General features: G+C 53.2%; 1 protein-coding gene across 2 annotated transcripts in view; it reads left to right on the forward strand.

Annotated features, from left to right (window-relative positions):
* Nucleotides 1-1,692: 1,692 nt before the first annotated feature.
* Nucleotides 1,693-15,471, forward strand: part of ACVR1 (activin A receptor type 1) — a 66,701-nt gene continuing 52,922 nt past the window's right edge. For both annotated transcript variants that reach the window (XM_068139189.1, XM_068139190.1), the window contains exon 1: nucleotides 1,693-1,825. The gene's annotated coding sequence lies outside the window, so the exon portion shown is untranslated. The remainder of the gene's footprint in view (nucleotides 1,826-15,471) is intronic.

Below are 15,471 nucleotides of genomic sequence, written 5' to 3' on the forward strand. Positions count from 1 at the left end.
TCACCTGGAAATCCTGTGACCTGCCATCAGCTAGAGATGGCTTTTAACCCAGCAAGGTCATCCCTTGTGGTGGGGGATAACATCCACATGGCCTGCATGTTTCAAAGCATTTCCAAGCTACGCAGTTTTTCATGTCACCTGGAAACCCTGTGACCTGCCATCAGCCAGAGGTGGCTTTTAACCCAGCCAGGTCATCCTATGTGGTGAGGGATAACATCTACATGGCCTGCATGAGTTTCAAAGCATTTCCAATCCATGCAGTTTCTCACATCACCTGGAAATCCTGTGACCTGCCATCAGCTAGAGATGGCTTTTAACCCAGCAAGGTCATCCTGTGTGGTGAGGGATAACATCCACGCGGGCTGCAGTTCTCACCAGTGCTTCAGGCTGGAAGAAGCAGCTGGGGCTTCGGAAGTGCTGGCTGTCAGCACCACCTGTGGAGCCTCAAGGGAAGCTTGGCATTTCTGGAAGTTTAGCTGTTTACTTAAGAGTCTGCAAAGTCCTATTTAGGGACCCAACCTTTAGTCTTGCCTTTCAGCAAACGGTCCTTGTTAGAGCTGCATTTTCTCCTGAGGAACACCTACACACGAGCTATCGCATGTCACATTCCGCTGCTTGGCAGCACACTCTGGAAAATTACTGGCCTTGTACTGTTGAGCCAAGTGTAGGCCTAGCTGTGTTTTTAAGGGAATTAGTATTCTTTTCTCTGTTAAAAACATTCCCATTACTCATAATGAGTCAAAGCCTGGCCCCGTGCGCAGAGCGGCGCGCAACCAGGCTGCAGGCACACAGCAGCTTCTGCGGGAGCCCTTCCCAAAGCCTCCTTGCTCCTGCCTTTTCCCAAGGGAACCAGCAGCTGCTTCCCACCCTGCCGCCACTGCTGTGTTTGCTGCCCCTACTGTCCCAGCCGGACTCCGCTGCATCTCCATGCCTTCTGTTCCCCTCCTCAGCCGCTCCCCTCCTCTGTCACAGATGCTCATGTCACTGCTTGGGAGGTGCTGTGGTTGTGGAAAGGGAGCTCACAACTCATCCTCCGACACAGCACTCACCTCCTCTGGCCTGCAGTCGTTCCCTGCCGCCTCCGCAGCTGCAGGCAGGGCCCCAGCCAGCCCCGAGCTGCTGTGGCAGCCACAGGAGCAGGGTTTACCGTGGGCCTTGTACAGACCTTGGCGCCTGCCTCCCCTGGGTCCCCTTGGCCTTGATGACCTTAAAGGTCTCTTCCAGCCAAAGCGATCCTAGGGGGGAAACCTGCACGGCTGGCCTGGTGGCCGCTATGGGCTGCTAAAGCCGGCCGGGCTCTGCCTCTATCAGCGGGGCTGTACTAGGTGGGGCAGCCGGGGAAAGAAGGGAGCGCAGGGCGATGCTCCCGGGCGGGCCAGAGCAGCCCCGCGCTGATCGCTGAGGGCAGGGGAAGGGCTGGACGCTCCCCAGAAGGCCCTTCCAGCCCACAGCAGCTGTTGATTCCAGGACTCCATGGCGCTGAGCTGCGCCGGCAGGCACTGGGCCGCGGGGAGGCTGGCCGCTCGATGCTCCGCTCCCCGCACGCCTCCCGGCACCCTCCCGCCATGGACCGTGCCGCGCCGACAGGGAGCGCCGCGCCGCGCCGCCCGGAAGTGACGTTCGGGCCGGGAGTGACGCGTGCCGGCGGCCATTGGCAGGCGGGGCCGCCCCGCCGCCGCCCCCGCCCCGCCCGCCGCCGTCCCCTTTGTCAGCGCTCCGCAGCGGGGAGAGTGCCGGGCCTAGAGTGTAGCGGCCGCGCCATCCCCGCCGCCCATGGACAGCCCGCCGCCTCCCTAGCGACGTCTGCCGCCGCCGCCATGAGGAGGTGGGTGCAGCCGCTCGGGCGGGGGGTCGCGGCGAGTCGAGCCGCGTCACCTTCAGGCAGCTGGCGTGGGGCTGCGGGAGGCGCCGCGGCGGGTCGCCGGTGACCCGGCTGAGGGGTGCCGCGGCGGGGCCGGGCGAGCGGCGGGGCTGGGGTCCGTCCGGCGGACACGCCACCAGCGCTGAGCGCTGCGGGCGGGCAGCGGGGCTGTGTCCGCCGCCTCCCTGCTGCAGGCCCTGCCCGTCAACCGCTGGCCTGGCGGCCGCCCCCGCCGCGGTCCTTGACCGGGGGTGCAGAGCGGGGAGCGTCGTGAAATGCAGGAGGGAGAGTTTCAGCGGCCGCTGGCAGGGTTGCCCCCGCGACACGGGAGCGGCTTGCAGGCAAGGCTCTGTTCCGGAGCGCGGCGGAGCGGCGGGTGCCGCACTGCTCGCAGCCGGCTCCGTGCTCGCCGCGCTCGGCGGCTGGCTCCGCTGCCGCAGAGACACAAAGGGCTCGGTCCGGAGACGCTCGCAGGATTCGCGTGTCCGGGCTCACAGCCCTGCTGGGCTCGCTGGCGAGCCGGCTGCCCGGCCTGCCGAGCGGGGCACAGCTTGCGGGGCTCTTTCCCCCCTTTTAACCACCTAAGACAGGCTCAGGCAGAGCCGTGCTGCAGCGCGGGGCGCTCTGTGCGCCGGGTCGGGCTGGAGGCTGCTGATGTCAGTGTGCCGAAGGACCGCGGTTTGGTAAGGGAAAGAAAGTTAGAGGCTGGAGTCCTTTATATGAGTGTGCTGAAGGCCCTTCTTCCCCTGCCGGCTATCATGGCGTGCTGCACAGACAGGCAGCAGCAGCCCAACGCTGTCTGCTTATTTACAGCCGGGTGGCTTGGAATTTCCGAAGGAGACAAAGCGGGTGGCAGGGCCCGAACTCCTGTTGGGACTCCTGCTGTCTATGGAGGCTAGGTCCTAGAAGGGGGCAGCCGTTCTTTCAGTCTTCCGAGTCCTGTCTGTTAGCCTCCAGGCTTTTAAAACCACACGCTGGTCTGTGACATCTGGGGCGTGAGTACAGCAAGGGAAGAAGCTGCCTGAGCAGTCTTGCCAACTCTGTTAGTCCATAAAAGGGTGTCAAAATGACTTGTTTCTAGCAGCTCTTTTACAGTACTGGGGGACTGAAGCACTTCATCTTCCCCAAAAGTGTGAGTGAAAACTCCTCTTCAGCAGGTTTGGAGAAAGCAGGGGTTCCCGTGGGTGTGCTGGAGGGGTCAGCTCATCAGAAGAGTGCTGCTACCGGTGGGAGCTTTGAGATGCTGGGCTGAGGTGCAGAGCTGGCACTTCTTTATGAGCAGGCTTTTTACAACTGGGTTTTTTCCCCACATCTCGTGGGTTTATGGTGTGTTTTGAAGCTGGTCTTGCCAGGCTCAGCCTTTGGTTTGAGAGTGCTCCTCTGGCTGTAGCAGTTTGCTGTGGGCAGTGGCAGGGCTATTTTTAAATCTTCGGGTTCCTTTTGTTTCCCGTAATAGAATCTTTTCTCTGGCCCTTGTACTTCATCTTCAGAGGCATGGTAGTGACCTGGAATGCGGCAGGCACTTTGTAAATACCCTCCTGGTTCCCTCCTTGAAGCTGTAGTGCTGTTTGAAGAGTTCTGGCTTGCCTTGGAGTTGGAGTGGGGGGAAAACTGCAGTCCTGGATGTGGAAAGCTCTCGAGTGCAGGTCTGGTTTCTTTGATGGCCCCAACTCCTTTTTTTTGCCTTTGGAGGAGGAGGAGGTGTTGCAGATCTATTTTAAGGGAACAAAAAGTTCTGAGTGTGCTGTGCTCTCCCTCCGAGGTGCTAAGTGTGTGCAAGGCTTTGAAAGGTTTGCCTTCCAATCCCAGTGTTTGGTTTGCTGGGATAAGACCTGCATTCCTCTGCTGGGTTTCAATGGGGTGGGGGTGCTGCTCCCTGCCCAGTGGCACAGGACTTGGGGGTAGTTATTGATTACCCATCTCTGGTGCTCCCCTCCTCGTGCTGCAGTGACAGGGCTGTTCAGTTTGGCTCCACTTGGGACAAGCTTTGAGGTCTGTGGCAGTGACTTGGATCCCTTCAGTTTGTAAATAATCAGCTTTTGCAGGCCTCCATCACAGCCCAAAACTATAGGAGGTGAGGCTGGGCTTTAAATTTAAATAGCCTGAGGGTAGAAAACTGTGTTAGATATTTTTAGTTTTAAGGCTTAGAACACATTTCAAAGTTGCAAGCTGAGAGAGGGGAAATCCTCCTGACCCGGTGGTTTCAGAGACCTCCTCAACAGCCTCTTCCTAAGTTCCACTGCACAACTAACTGTTGCTAGCTTGCTCTCTCCTGACTTGTTTTTATGTGTGTGTTGGGAAACTGGGAATGTTCTGGTGGTGTAGCTGTTGTGAGGTTGTTACTTTCTGTTTATACTCTCTGCAGAGAGTACTATGGCTGCCTTAGTTACTTAGAGAAGTGAAATGAAGACCTGAGCAGTGCAAACAAATTCATCCTCACCTTCCATGGACTTAACTCCTGAAGCAGCTTTGGCCATGGTGTGTTCTTGGGCCTTGCCATTTAACCACTTGAAATGTGAGAACTTATTTTTATGCCTTGGTGGCTGCTGATTTGATAGCCTGATGATTGTTTCCACTTCTCTACATTGACATTTATGAAGTCAGTTGCCTTTTCCTTTTGTGTTTTCCTTTTGTTGTTCCTGAGGTGACCTGCTAAAGCTCACCTCTAACACCACTTGGATTCTTCCACAGGAGAAGGTGTTGAGGAGCTGAGGTGAAAGGGGAGGGCTAAATATAGCCATTTCCTGCAAAGCTTATCTTATTTTTTTTGAGGCTAGCACTCCAAGTGAAATCTGCGTCTTCCCAAGCCTGCAGAGAGGGTTTCTTTTCCTGTTCTGCTCTTAACAGATAATGTTGTTGTTGTTGTCTGCAGCCTGTGTTCCCAGTGCAGGCCTAGGGGAAGCCAGGAGGGTGCGTGGAGGTAGAATATAGAATACAGAATGAACCAGGTTGGAAAAGACCTCAGAGATCATCAAGCCCAACCTATCACCCAGAACCATCTGATCAACTAAACCATGGCTCCAAGTGCCTCAGCCAGGCTCTTCCTAAACACCTCCCTGGGCAACCTGTGCCAGGCTCTCACCACCCTCATGGGGAACAACTTCTTCCTAACATCCAATCTCAATCTCCCCACTTCTAGTTCTGCTCCATCCCCCCCAGTCCTATCACTCCCTGACACCCTCAAAAGTCCCTCCCCAGCTTTCTTGGAGCCCCCTGCAGATCCTGGAAGGCCACAATGAGGTCTCCTGGAGCCTTCTCCTCTCCAGCCTGCACAACCCCAGCTCCCTCAGGCTGTCTCCAGAGCAGAGCAGCTCCAGCCCTCTCCTCCTTCTTGTGGCCCTTCTCTGGACACCTTCCAGCACCTCCAGATCCTTCCTGGCGCAGAGGCTCCAGAGCTGGACACAGAGCTCCAGGTGGGCTCTCAGCAGAGCAGAGTGCTGTGTGCTCTGGGTGGCTTGGGCTGGGGGAGGCAGCCTGAGTGCACATGGTGTTGTTCACCCATCTTCAGCCTGTGTCCAGCAGGGAGGGAATGAGGCTTGCATCATCTTGCCAAAACTGCCAGACACAGCAACAGCAGAGCCATTAAGTGGCTTAGTTGGGAGGGATGCAAATGAGCCTGGGAAGAAGGGGGGGGAAGTCTTGTGGAGAAAGCCCTCCCCTCTCTCCCAAGCCCTTCTCTGTCCTTGCATTGCTCTTTCACAAGCTGCCTGGTTTTGGGGAGGGAAGGAGCAGCGGGCTCTTCAGCAGTGAAGCAGCTCTTGGGGTGGGAAGAGGAGAGAGTGAGGGAAAGAACACCAGTGGGGTGTTGTGGGTAGGTTGTGTTTCTGGTTTTTGTTGTTTTTCTTGTTGGTTTTTTTTTCCCTCTTTTTGGCCAGCTGGTACTCTGAAGTCATGCTTAAATTTAATGAAAGCCTAATGCTAAAATAGGTTCTAGGGACAGCCGTTGTAAAGTAATTAGGCACTCTTTTAGCCCTGCTGGGGGAAAAAAAAAGGCTGCTTGGATTCTGCTTGTGTTCTGAGGTATTTGAGCTCTCAAATGGGCATCTTGGTATCTGCTCTTCTACCTTCTGTCTCCTTTCCTGTGTCCAAACAGGTTACAGACTCCCAATGGGTTAAACCCAGCCTCTTTCCTGTGCGGCTGGGATGAGCTCCAGGAGATTGCAGCAGGGGAGCTGAATGCAGTGCATTCTGGAATGGATTGTCCAGGGAGGTTGTGGATGCCCCCTCCCTGGAGGTGTTCAAGGCTGGGGCCTTGAGTATCATAGTATCATTCAGGGTTGGAAGGGACCACAAGGATCATCTAGTTCCAACCCCCCTGCCATGGGCAGGGACACCCCACACTACATCAGGCTGCCCAGAGCCTCAGCCAGCCTGGCCTTAAACACCTCCAGGGACGGGGCCCCAACCACCTCCCTGGACAACCCATTCCAGGGTCTCACCACACTCATGGTGAAGAACTTCCTCCTCACCTCCAGCCTGAATCTGCCCACCTCCAGCTTCATTCCATTCCCCCTAGTCCTATCACTACCTGACATCCTGAGCAGTCCTTCCCCAGCCTTCCTGTAGGCCCCCTTCAGATACTGGAAGGCCACAATGAGGTCACCTTGGAGCCTTCTCTTCTCCAGACTGAACAGCCCCAACTCCTTCAGTCTTTCAGTCCTTCAGTAACCTGGTCTAGTTGAGAGGCATCCCTGCCTAGGGCAGGAAGGCTTGATTAGGTGATCTCTAAGGTCTCTTCCAGCCTAAGCCAATCTGATTCCCCACTGGTGACTTCTGCAGCCTCCATGTGTGTGGGAATTCAGAGAGTCCCACTGGAATGGATGGCAGGGTGATGAGGGGGTGCAGCCTGTTGGGGACAGTTTATTTGCTTGGAGACCTGAGGGCAGTCAAGACTGAGACAGTGGAAGAGCATGTTAGTTACAAAGGTGTCCAACACTGTCTGAAAGGGAAGCTTTTGAATCCTGCTGCAGACAAGTTCAGCAACTACACATGAAGGACTAAAGTCATTTACATCTTTTACATGTATCCAGACATCTAAAATAAGGACTGATAGTATTCCTGAGTGTTGGAGGGCTGACTTCACAGAAGTTTACAGAGTGTTTTAGGATCAGGAGTTCAGAAAATGCTGTTGTGTGTGACATGGATAGAATTTGGTAGAAATGCTGGCAAGAAACTCTCTTCCCCCTCCCCTTCACTCTGTTTGTAGCCAAAAGCATCAAAGTGTGGTCAAATAGCCACAAATAGCTGTAATGAAACAATTCTCTTTGTCCTGTTGGACCAGGGGTGTCCATGTGCCCCAATATCAGGGTGAGCTCTTAAAATGTGGTCTCTTGGAGCTGCATGTGTACAGCTCAGTGTTCCCAGGCTCCTGTTTCAGTGGCTTGCATTTGTAACCCTTCTTGGGATCACTACAGGCTCTCCAATTTTCACTCTCATGGCCAGCCCTACAGTGAACTAACCATGAAGTAGGACTGCATCCAGCTTGTGAGGTTCATTCTGTGGGATGGTGACCATCTTCTAGAGGGAGCATCAAGAGTCTGCTGATACTCCTGGTGAAAGCAGCCCACTGCTTTGTGTGCCAGACAGTAGTGGTGTGGTTAGAAATATGGTGCTGTTCCCTGCTAGCAGTTCAGGTGCTGGCTTTCCCCTGGAAGGCCAGAGCTGCCCTCATGATTCATCTGCCAGTGAGCAGTCAGCATCAGGTGCTGCAGTTATTATATGGTCCTGCCTTTGAACTGGGCTCCTTTGATCTGCTGGCTCATTTGGGGCTGAACTCACCCTGTCTGGTTGCTGTGTGGTGGCTGTGCCTGGCAGGCCAGGCAGCCCTTGAGCACAGGGTTAGAACATGTTTCATGGTCTTTGTGCCTGCAAACTTGTGTGCCACCAGCTCTTGCAGGCCTCTGAAGCCCCCTATGTCAACCTGCTCATCTCCAGTGACCACGATCCCCTTCAGTTTAAGCACAAAGGCTAAATAAGTCTCAAAGCAGTTAGGGTAACTCCTTGGCCTTCAGCCCCACAGCTGCTTTGTGCTCAGTTTTACATGGGGTTGGCTCAGTCTTCTCCCACAGAGCTCTGTGAGATGGTGTCTAAATAAACTGCCTTTTGCTGAGGAGAGAAATGCTTGAAGGGAAGTATTCTGGAGGCCTTAAAGTCACAGCTGAAGTGTGAGTAAAGGGGGGAGATGATTTGCTATGATGTCTTGTGCTAGGAAATAAGGAGCTGCCCTGTGGAATGGGAACGTGGCAGGGTTGTGTGGTGCCTGTGCAAGATGCAGAGTGATTGCAGGGAGACAGTCAAGAGCTCTGGGGTTGGTGGGTTTGGGCCTTGTTTTGGTTGCCTGTTTGTTTGTTTAAAAAAGGAGCTGGCTATGTTCTTAGTTGGCTGTGGGTGGAGCCTTAAATGCAGTGGTCCAGAGGTAGTTTGGGGCTTGGGAATTTACCTCTGAGTGGGAAGGCTGAGGAGGGTGGAGGAATAACCTTTGCATGCCTTGTCCTTCTCCCTGAGCATTTGCTACTGGTCCCTTCTGGAGGCAGCAGGCTGGTGTTGAGCTAGGTGTACATTTTGTTGTGGCCTGAAGAGGCAGCTGCATGGTTGCTCATCCCCAGAAGTCACTTTTTAGTCAGTGCATCTCCCTCTTGAAATGCTCCTGGCAGTGTTGTACCATGCTACTGATGGCTACCTGTGGTGCTCCTGAAAAAGTCTAGGTGGAAATAGCTGTTTCTGGTTGTAAATTAACTCCAGGCTGCTTTAGGAGAAGAAAACTATGGCTTGATTTGGAAGAGCTTCTTAAAACAGAAGACCTGCAGTTTGGTGATGGTCCAAGGCAGACTTCAGGCTCTTCACTTGCCTTGTCTGGGATGAAGAAAGATGGAGGTAGGAGGTGGTGGATGGAAACACCAACAGCTATTACCTAGACCGTTTTACAGACAAGGAGGTGATGCTGCAACTCCAAACCTTCTGTCCTAAGTATCTGAAATGTTCCTTCTCAGCAGGCTGAAGCCACAGATGGTCTTCAGTTGAATGGAAACTGGTAGGAGGACTTCTTCCTCATCTCCCAGAGCAGTTGTAGCTCATTGTGCTCACTGGAGGTCAGGCATTTCTTGTTCTGACTGCAAACCTTACCTCTCTGCTAATAAGCTGCAGAAAAGAGGCCAGCAAACACCTCTTCTAATTGCAGGTCTGCTGTTTGTCTGGCAAGTCTCCTGTAACAGTAGGAGCAGGTTGGCAGCTCTTCGACAGCTGCCTTTGGCTGGGCGGATAGCTTGGAGGCTAGAGGTGGCTTCTTTTGAAGTCCTGCAAGCTGCTGATCTCTGCTTTCAGGAGCCTGTGTGCCTCAGCAGGCCCCTCCAGCCTCCCTCTCCCATGGCCTGGGGTTCCTGGCTCAGCAGGCAGTCGTAGGCAGTCGGTGCTGTGGTTGTGCAAGGCTTCTTCCTGGCTGCTAATGCCAGGGGAGTGAGGAGTCATGCTTGTCCCTCTCCATGTGCTCTTTTTCCTCTTCTGGCAGTGCTGGGGCCATCTTGGTTAGGACATAGCCTGCATTTGCCAGATGAGTTCCAACCTGGGTTAAGTCCTGCTTTGTTTTTTCATGCTGATGCCAAGGAGGGAGCTGTGAGAGTGTGAGCAGCTGGGCAGAGCTGGAGGGCTGTGAGCCCCCTCGATGTGTTAGTGAGAACTGTGGCCCTACTGGAGTGTGGTGTGGGTGTGGAGTTTTCTGGCTGTCACCAAGGCTGGTGGCAGGGTGCCTTGGCCTGGGTCCAGAGGGTTCAGGCTGGAGGTCAGGAGGAAGTTTTACACAGAGAGAGTGATTGCCCATTGGAATGGGCTGCCTGGGGAGGTGGTGGAGTCACCATCACTGGAGGTGTTCAGGAGGAGACTTGACAGGGTGCTTGGTGCCATGGGTTAGTTGATTAGGTGGTGTTGGATGATAGGTTGGATGTTATGATCTTGAAGGTCTCTTCCAACCTATTCTATTCTATTCGCTATTAGCTACTTGCTCTTGGCCCAGGTTGTTGCACCAAGGCTCAACCCCAGGTCTGGAAGCTCCACACACCACAGCTTCTGTGCCATGGCTCCGCTGTCCTCCTGCCCTTCCTTCGTGTAGGGGCTGGGACTGGCATGGTGGCCAGCCTCAGATGCTGCACGCTGCAGCAGAGCTGCTGAAGTTACTCATCCCTCTGGGGTGGATGATTTCTTATGGTGTCAGCTGGTATGGAATTGGAGGGAGAAGAGATGAGATCTCCATCTCCCTAGGAACAGATGTAAAATTAAACAAAATGTGTGTTTGTATTAGTCAGCCCCAAACAGACGCTGCTATTTAGGGCTCTCCCCTGCCATAAAGTTGCCTCTTGTGTTTGTGGGGGAGGACTGCCACAATTAAGTAATTTTTAAGGGCTGCATCTTGAAAGATAAAATAAAATGAAAAGATAATGACTTGCTTCAAGAGAAGAAATTAATTGTCTCATGTTACCTTAGAGAAGAGATAGCTGAGACCTTGCAGGTTGGTTGCTTCTGTTAGAGACTGTGTCCAGGTTGGGACTTTTCTTGACTTGGTCAGAATGGTTGGTGGGGTTCTTTTATCTGTTCAATCCCACTCTGTACTGCTGTTGAAAGGTTGAAGCTGCAGTTCTGGCTGGCAGCCTGCTAAAACATGGGTTTTATGGCTGCTGGTGGCACAGGCTGGAGGATGACTTGGCAGGGGGTTTGTGTGCAGCAGTGTGATGTGTGTGTGTGTGACTCCTGGTTGCTGTTGTCAGGCTGAGAAGGTGCATGCCTTTAGTGCACCAAATGTTTCATTAGCTAACTCATATCTGCCTGGGAGTGGAGTTCAAGGGAATTGTGCAGGTTGGTTGTCTTTGTGTGTTTTCTTTTTCTCTTCTTTTGCTTTTCTCTTTATTTGAAGATATTTTCAATTTCACTTGAGTTAGCATTTACATTTTAAATAGAATGGAATTAACCAGGTTGGAAAAGACCTTTAAGATCATTGAGTCCAACCTACCACCCAAAAGCATCTAATCAACTCAACCATGGCACCAAGTGCCTCAGCCAGGCTCTTCCTAAACACCTCCAGGGATGGGGACTCCACCACCTCCCTGGGCAGCACATTCCAATGGCCAATCTCTCTTTTTATGAAGAACTTCTTCCTAACATCCAGTCTAAACCTCCCCTGGCACAGCTTGAGACTGTGTCCTCTTGCCTGGGAGAAGAGACCAACCCCCACCTGGCTACAACCTCCCTTCAGGGAGTTGTAGACAGCAGTAAAGTCTCCCCTGAGCCTCCTCTTCTCCAGGCTAAGCAACCCCAGCTCCCTCAGCCTCTCCTCACAGGGCTGTGCTCCAGCCCCCTCCCCAGCTCTGTTGCCCTTCTCTGGACACCTTCCAGCAACTCAACATCTTTCCTAAACTGAGGGGCCCAGAACTGGACACAGGACTCAAGGTGTGGCCTAACCACTGCTGAGCACAGGGCAGAATGACCTCCCTGCTCCTGCTGGCCACACTGCTCCTGATGCAGGCCAGGATGCCATTGGCCGCCTTGGCCACCTGGGCAGCAAAAAGTGTTTTGGAGTTAGGCTCAGCTCAGGAAGAAAGTGCTGATCCTCCTGAATTAAAACCCCAACCAGAAATGCAGTGGCAGGAGGGTTGCTTTTGGTGCCTGTGTTTACGGTAGGAAAGTGAAATAGGTGTTTGGAAGACTTGGGTTGGAATTCCTTCCCACACACTCATTCTTACTTACCAGACATTGATCAAAGTCCTTTTTACTCCCCTTGACCAATATTTTCGGCCTGAATTGTAAAACCTGTGTGCACCCTGAGGGATGATGGTGATAAAAAGCTGCTTGGCTGGCAGTTTTCCCTCCACCTGCTGCCTTTCATCTTGAGGGGAGGTGGTGTCCCTGTGGTGTGGGTCCGTGCTGGAGCTGTCCGCAGAGCAGCTCTGCCTGATGCAGCTCCTGCCCTCTCCCCTCTCTGGGGCAGAGCCCTGCTGCTGCTGCCCCTGAGCAGCCCTCTCTGTCCAGACTAGCTAACCAGACACGAGTCTGCAGGGGCAGAGGTGTGCCTTTGCTTTGTGGTTGTGAGGAAGGTTAAATCATTGGAGCCTTGGCAGTTCTCCAACGTCTTTGCATAATGTGAGCCCTTCTCTGTCCAGAAGGAAACATGCAAGTTATTTCAAGTTGCTGGGAGAGAAGAAAAAGCTCCACCTAGGAGACTGTGAAGAAACCTGGGCTAGGCTTCCCCTGCCTGCAATCCCCATTGCACACACACGCAGCAGCACCAGGAGAGGGGCAGCTGGCAGCGTGGCTGGTGGCTTCCCATTTCTCCAGAACCTGGCCTCTCTTCTGCGTCTCTTCTCATGGATCCAGCCCCTTGGCTTTGGGGATCTTAATAAAAATTCCTGAGCTGCTCCTTGGCTTTGCTTTTGCTCTTCTTTCAACCTCCCATTAGCTGGTTGTCAATTAGGCCTTTCCCGACGTGCCAGAAACGCCACGTAGGCTCTTTCTGGGTGTTGGTGGACCCAGCATGTTTGCATCAGCCTTGGGTAGAGAATCACCTAAATGAGTGACGTGCTGCAGCTTGCCCAAGCACCAGGGTGTTCTGCTGCCTTTGTGGCAGCGTTTCACACTTCTGCAGGGCTCCTGTGGCCCTGCCTCTGGAGCAAACTGGTGAACAGTTGTTTGGCAAAACCTCTTCTCAGCTCTGAAGCTGTCCAGACCCTTTCCTCCACATGCACTTCTCAGGACACAAGTCATGTTTTGGAGAATCACAGAATACCTCTGGTTGGGAGAGACCTCCAAAATCATCCAGTCCCAACCCTTAACCCAGCACTGAAGGGTCAACACTGAACCACGTCCCTAACCAGGTCCACATGCTGCTGGAACACCCCCAGGGAGGGTGACTCCACCACTGCCCTGGGCAGACCATTCCAATGCTTGACAACCCTTTTAGAATAGAATAGAATTAACCAGGTTAGAAAAGACCTTTGAGATCATAGAGCCCAACCTATCACCCAACACCATCTCATCAACTAAACCATGGCACCAAGCACCCCAGCCAGTCTCTTCCTAAACATCTCCAGGGATGGTGACTCCACCACCTCCCTGGGCAGCACATTCCAATAGACAACTTCTCTTTCTATGAAGAACTTCTTCCTAACATCCAGACTAAACCTTCCCTGGCACAGCTTGAGACTGTGTTCTCTTGTTCTGGTGCTGGCTGCCTGGGAGAAGAGACCAACCCCCACCTGGCTACAACCTCCCTTCAGGGAGTTGCAGAGAGCAAGAAGGTCTCCCCTGAGCCTCCTCTTCTCCAGGCTAAGCAACCCCAGCTCCCTCAGCCTCTCCTCACAGGGCTGTGCTCCAGACCCCTCCCCAGCTTTGTTGCCCTTCTCTGGACACCTTCCAGCAGCTCAACATCTTTCCTAACCTGAGGGGCCCAGAACTGGACACAGGACTCAAGGTGTGGAAGAACTTTTTCCTAATATTCAGCCAGAATCTCTCCTAGTGCAGCTTGTAAGCATTTCCTCTAGCCCTGTCACTTGTCCTCAAGAAGAGGCTGCCCCCTCCTCACTCCAACCTCCCTTCAGGTAGCTGTAGAGAGCTATGTTCCTACCAATCTTTTGTAACCTATCAGTCAAAAACCAGATGACCACAGCAACAGAAATGTGAACTCTGGGAGCTAGTGCTGTGCTAGACCTCCAGAAGCATGATCTGTGACAGCTCACTAACTCAGGCACCCAAGCAAGACATTTCCCTGTGCACTGTTAGAGGAACCACTTGCTGCACTGGCAGCACTTGCTGCAGCCAGAGCCTGGGCTGCATCAAGAGAAGCAGAGCCAGCAGGTTGAGGGAGGTGATTCTTCCCCTCTGCTCTGGCGAGACCCCACCTGGAGTGCTGTGTCCAGTTCTGGAGCCCCTAGCACAGGAAGGATCTGAAGGTGCTGGAATGTGTCCAGAGCAGGGCCACCAGGATGAGCAGAAGGCTCTGAGGACAGACTGAGGGAGCTGGGGCTTTTCAGTCTGGAGAAGAGAAGGCTCTAAGGAGACCTTATTGGGTGCAGCAAGAGGACTGCTCCTAAATGATGACGACGAATCCTGAAGCGCTGTTAAAATCCATTTGGGAAGAGGCAGACTTCCACAGCTCCTGCAACAGTGACCTGTTTTAATGAGTGGAAGAGTCTTTGGCTTTGTGTTTTCAGTTGGGATTTGAACCTGGATGTTGGTTAGACAAAACACTCATTGGATGCCTATCCTGCATCCAGGCTTTTGAGGGAACTTTATGTTGTTTCTCCATTAGGAAGGCTGAAACAACACCCAGTCCTGAGCCAGAAGACTCAACTGGATTTCAGAAGCTGTCAGGTTGCTGGAGTCTCTGGGGAGAAATTGGTGTTTCCACATCTGCAGACCAGTTTGATGCCTTCCTTAAAGGGTCTGCTAGGAGCAAAACTTGCTTCATGCCCGATCTGAGGGTTTGTAGAGCTTTGACATGCAGACCAATTAGAATGGTGTTAGTTCAGTTCCCAAAGTGGATGCTCTTTAATTTCAAAGAGGCCCCACTGCATGCAAAGGGAGCACTGAAGGCCCTGCAACGTTAGCATGTGGATGGGCTTGGCTTAGCTTTATAATCATTGTCTGCTGGCCATGGAGCTGAAGAAGCTAGAAAAGGTGAAGTCACTTGGAGGTGTTCTACAGGGCTGCCTTTAGAGAGCCACAGCACATCAGCATGGCAGCAGATGAAGGCAAAAGGAAGGGATTTGGAGAGCTGGTTTAGATGTTGAGGCTATTCAGAAGTGAAACGGATGCAATTCTGAGGTTGTGCTTCCTTTGCTCAGCCTCTTGTTCCTGCTCTGCAGCATCAGCCCTTGCATGGCCCAAGCCAGGTTTTCTCTAACCAAGAGTGAGAAACCTTCCTTGCCTCGGAAACTGGCCAGGAGTCCCTTGACTTGCAGCTTTTGAAAGCCTGTGGTGTTTGTCTCGTGGTACTTGATGGTTCTTAGGAGACTTAGTGAGAGAGAGCAGCAGATTTCTTCTCTGAAGAGGGAGGTTTAGATCTAAAATCTGGAAGGCAAGGCAAGTGTGCTGCTTGGGACATGTGTGTCCCAAAATGTTCTCCAGATCGTTCAGGGCAGGATGGTGTTCAGGCTGCTGATGGGGGCTTCCTGCCAGGGAGATCAGAGCAGGCTGGTAGCCAAGCACCCACAGCCAGACATGGTGACAGGCTGGTGGTGCTGGCACCTTGGCCCCCTGGGATGGGGAGTCAGCTGGGGCTTAGGAAGCATCAAACTATGCTTCCATCTGACTGATGGAGTGAGGAACGGGGCGTCTTACACCCACGTCCCCTCCCCCAGCTCACCCAGGCAGGCCCAGCTGGCTGGCTTGGGTAAGGTTACAGATTCACCAACTGCAGCTTGGTGGCCTTTGGCTGATGAATGTCTAATATTTTGCTTTAGCAGCAAAATCAGGCTTGGTCATTTGCTACATTGATACCCTCTTCTTGCACAGTCCAGCTGCTGTAAGCCTGTCTCCAGGTAAAAGCAAACCTTGGAAAGGTTCTGTTTGTGAGTGAAAAAGTGTTGTGCTGCCTTACAGTAAAACTGAAAGATGGGAACTGGGTTTCTGGG

The sequence above is a fragment of the Melanerpes formicivorus genome, unplaced genomic scaffold (genome assembly GCF_026170545.1).
Source record: "Melanerpes formicivorus ecotype bairdi unplaced genomic scaffold, bMelFor1.0.p_v2 SCAF_5, whole genome shotgun sequence".
Classification (NCBI taxonomy): Eukaryota; Metazoa; Chordata; class Aves; order Piciformes; family Picidae; genus Melanerpes; species Melanerpes formicivorus.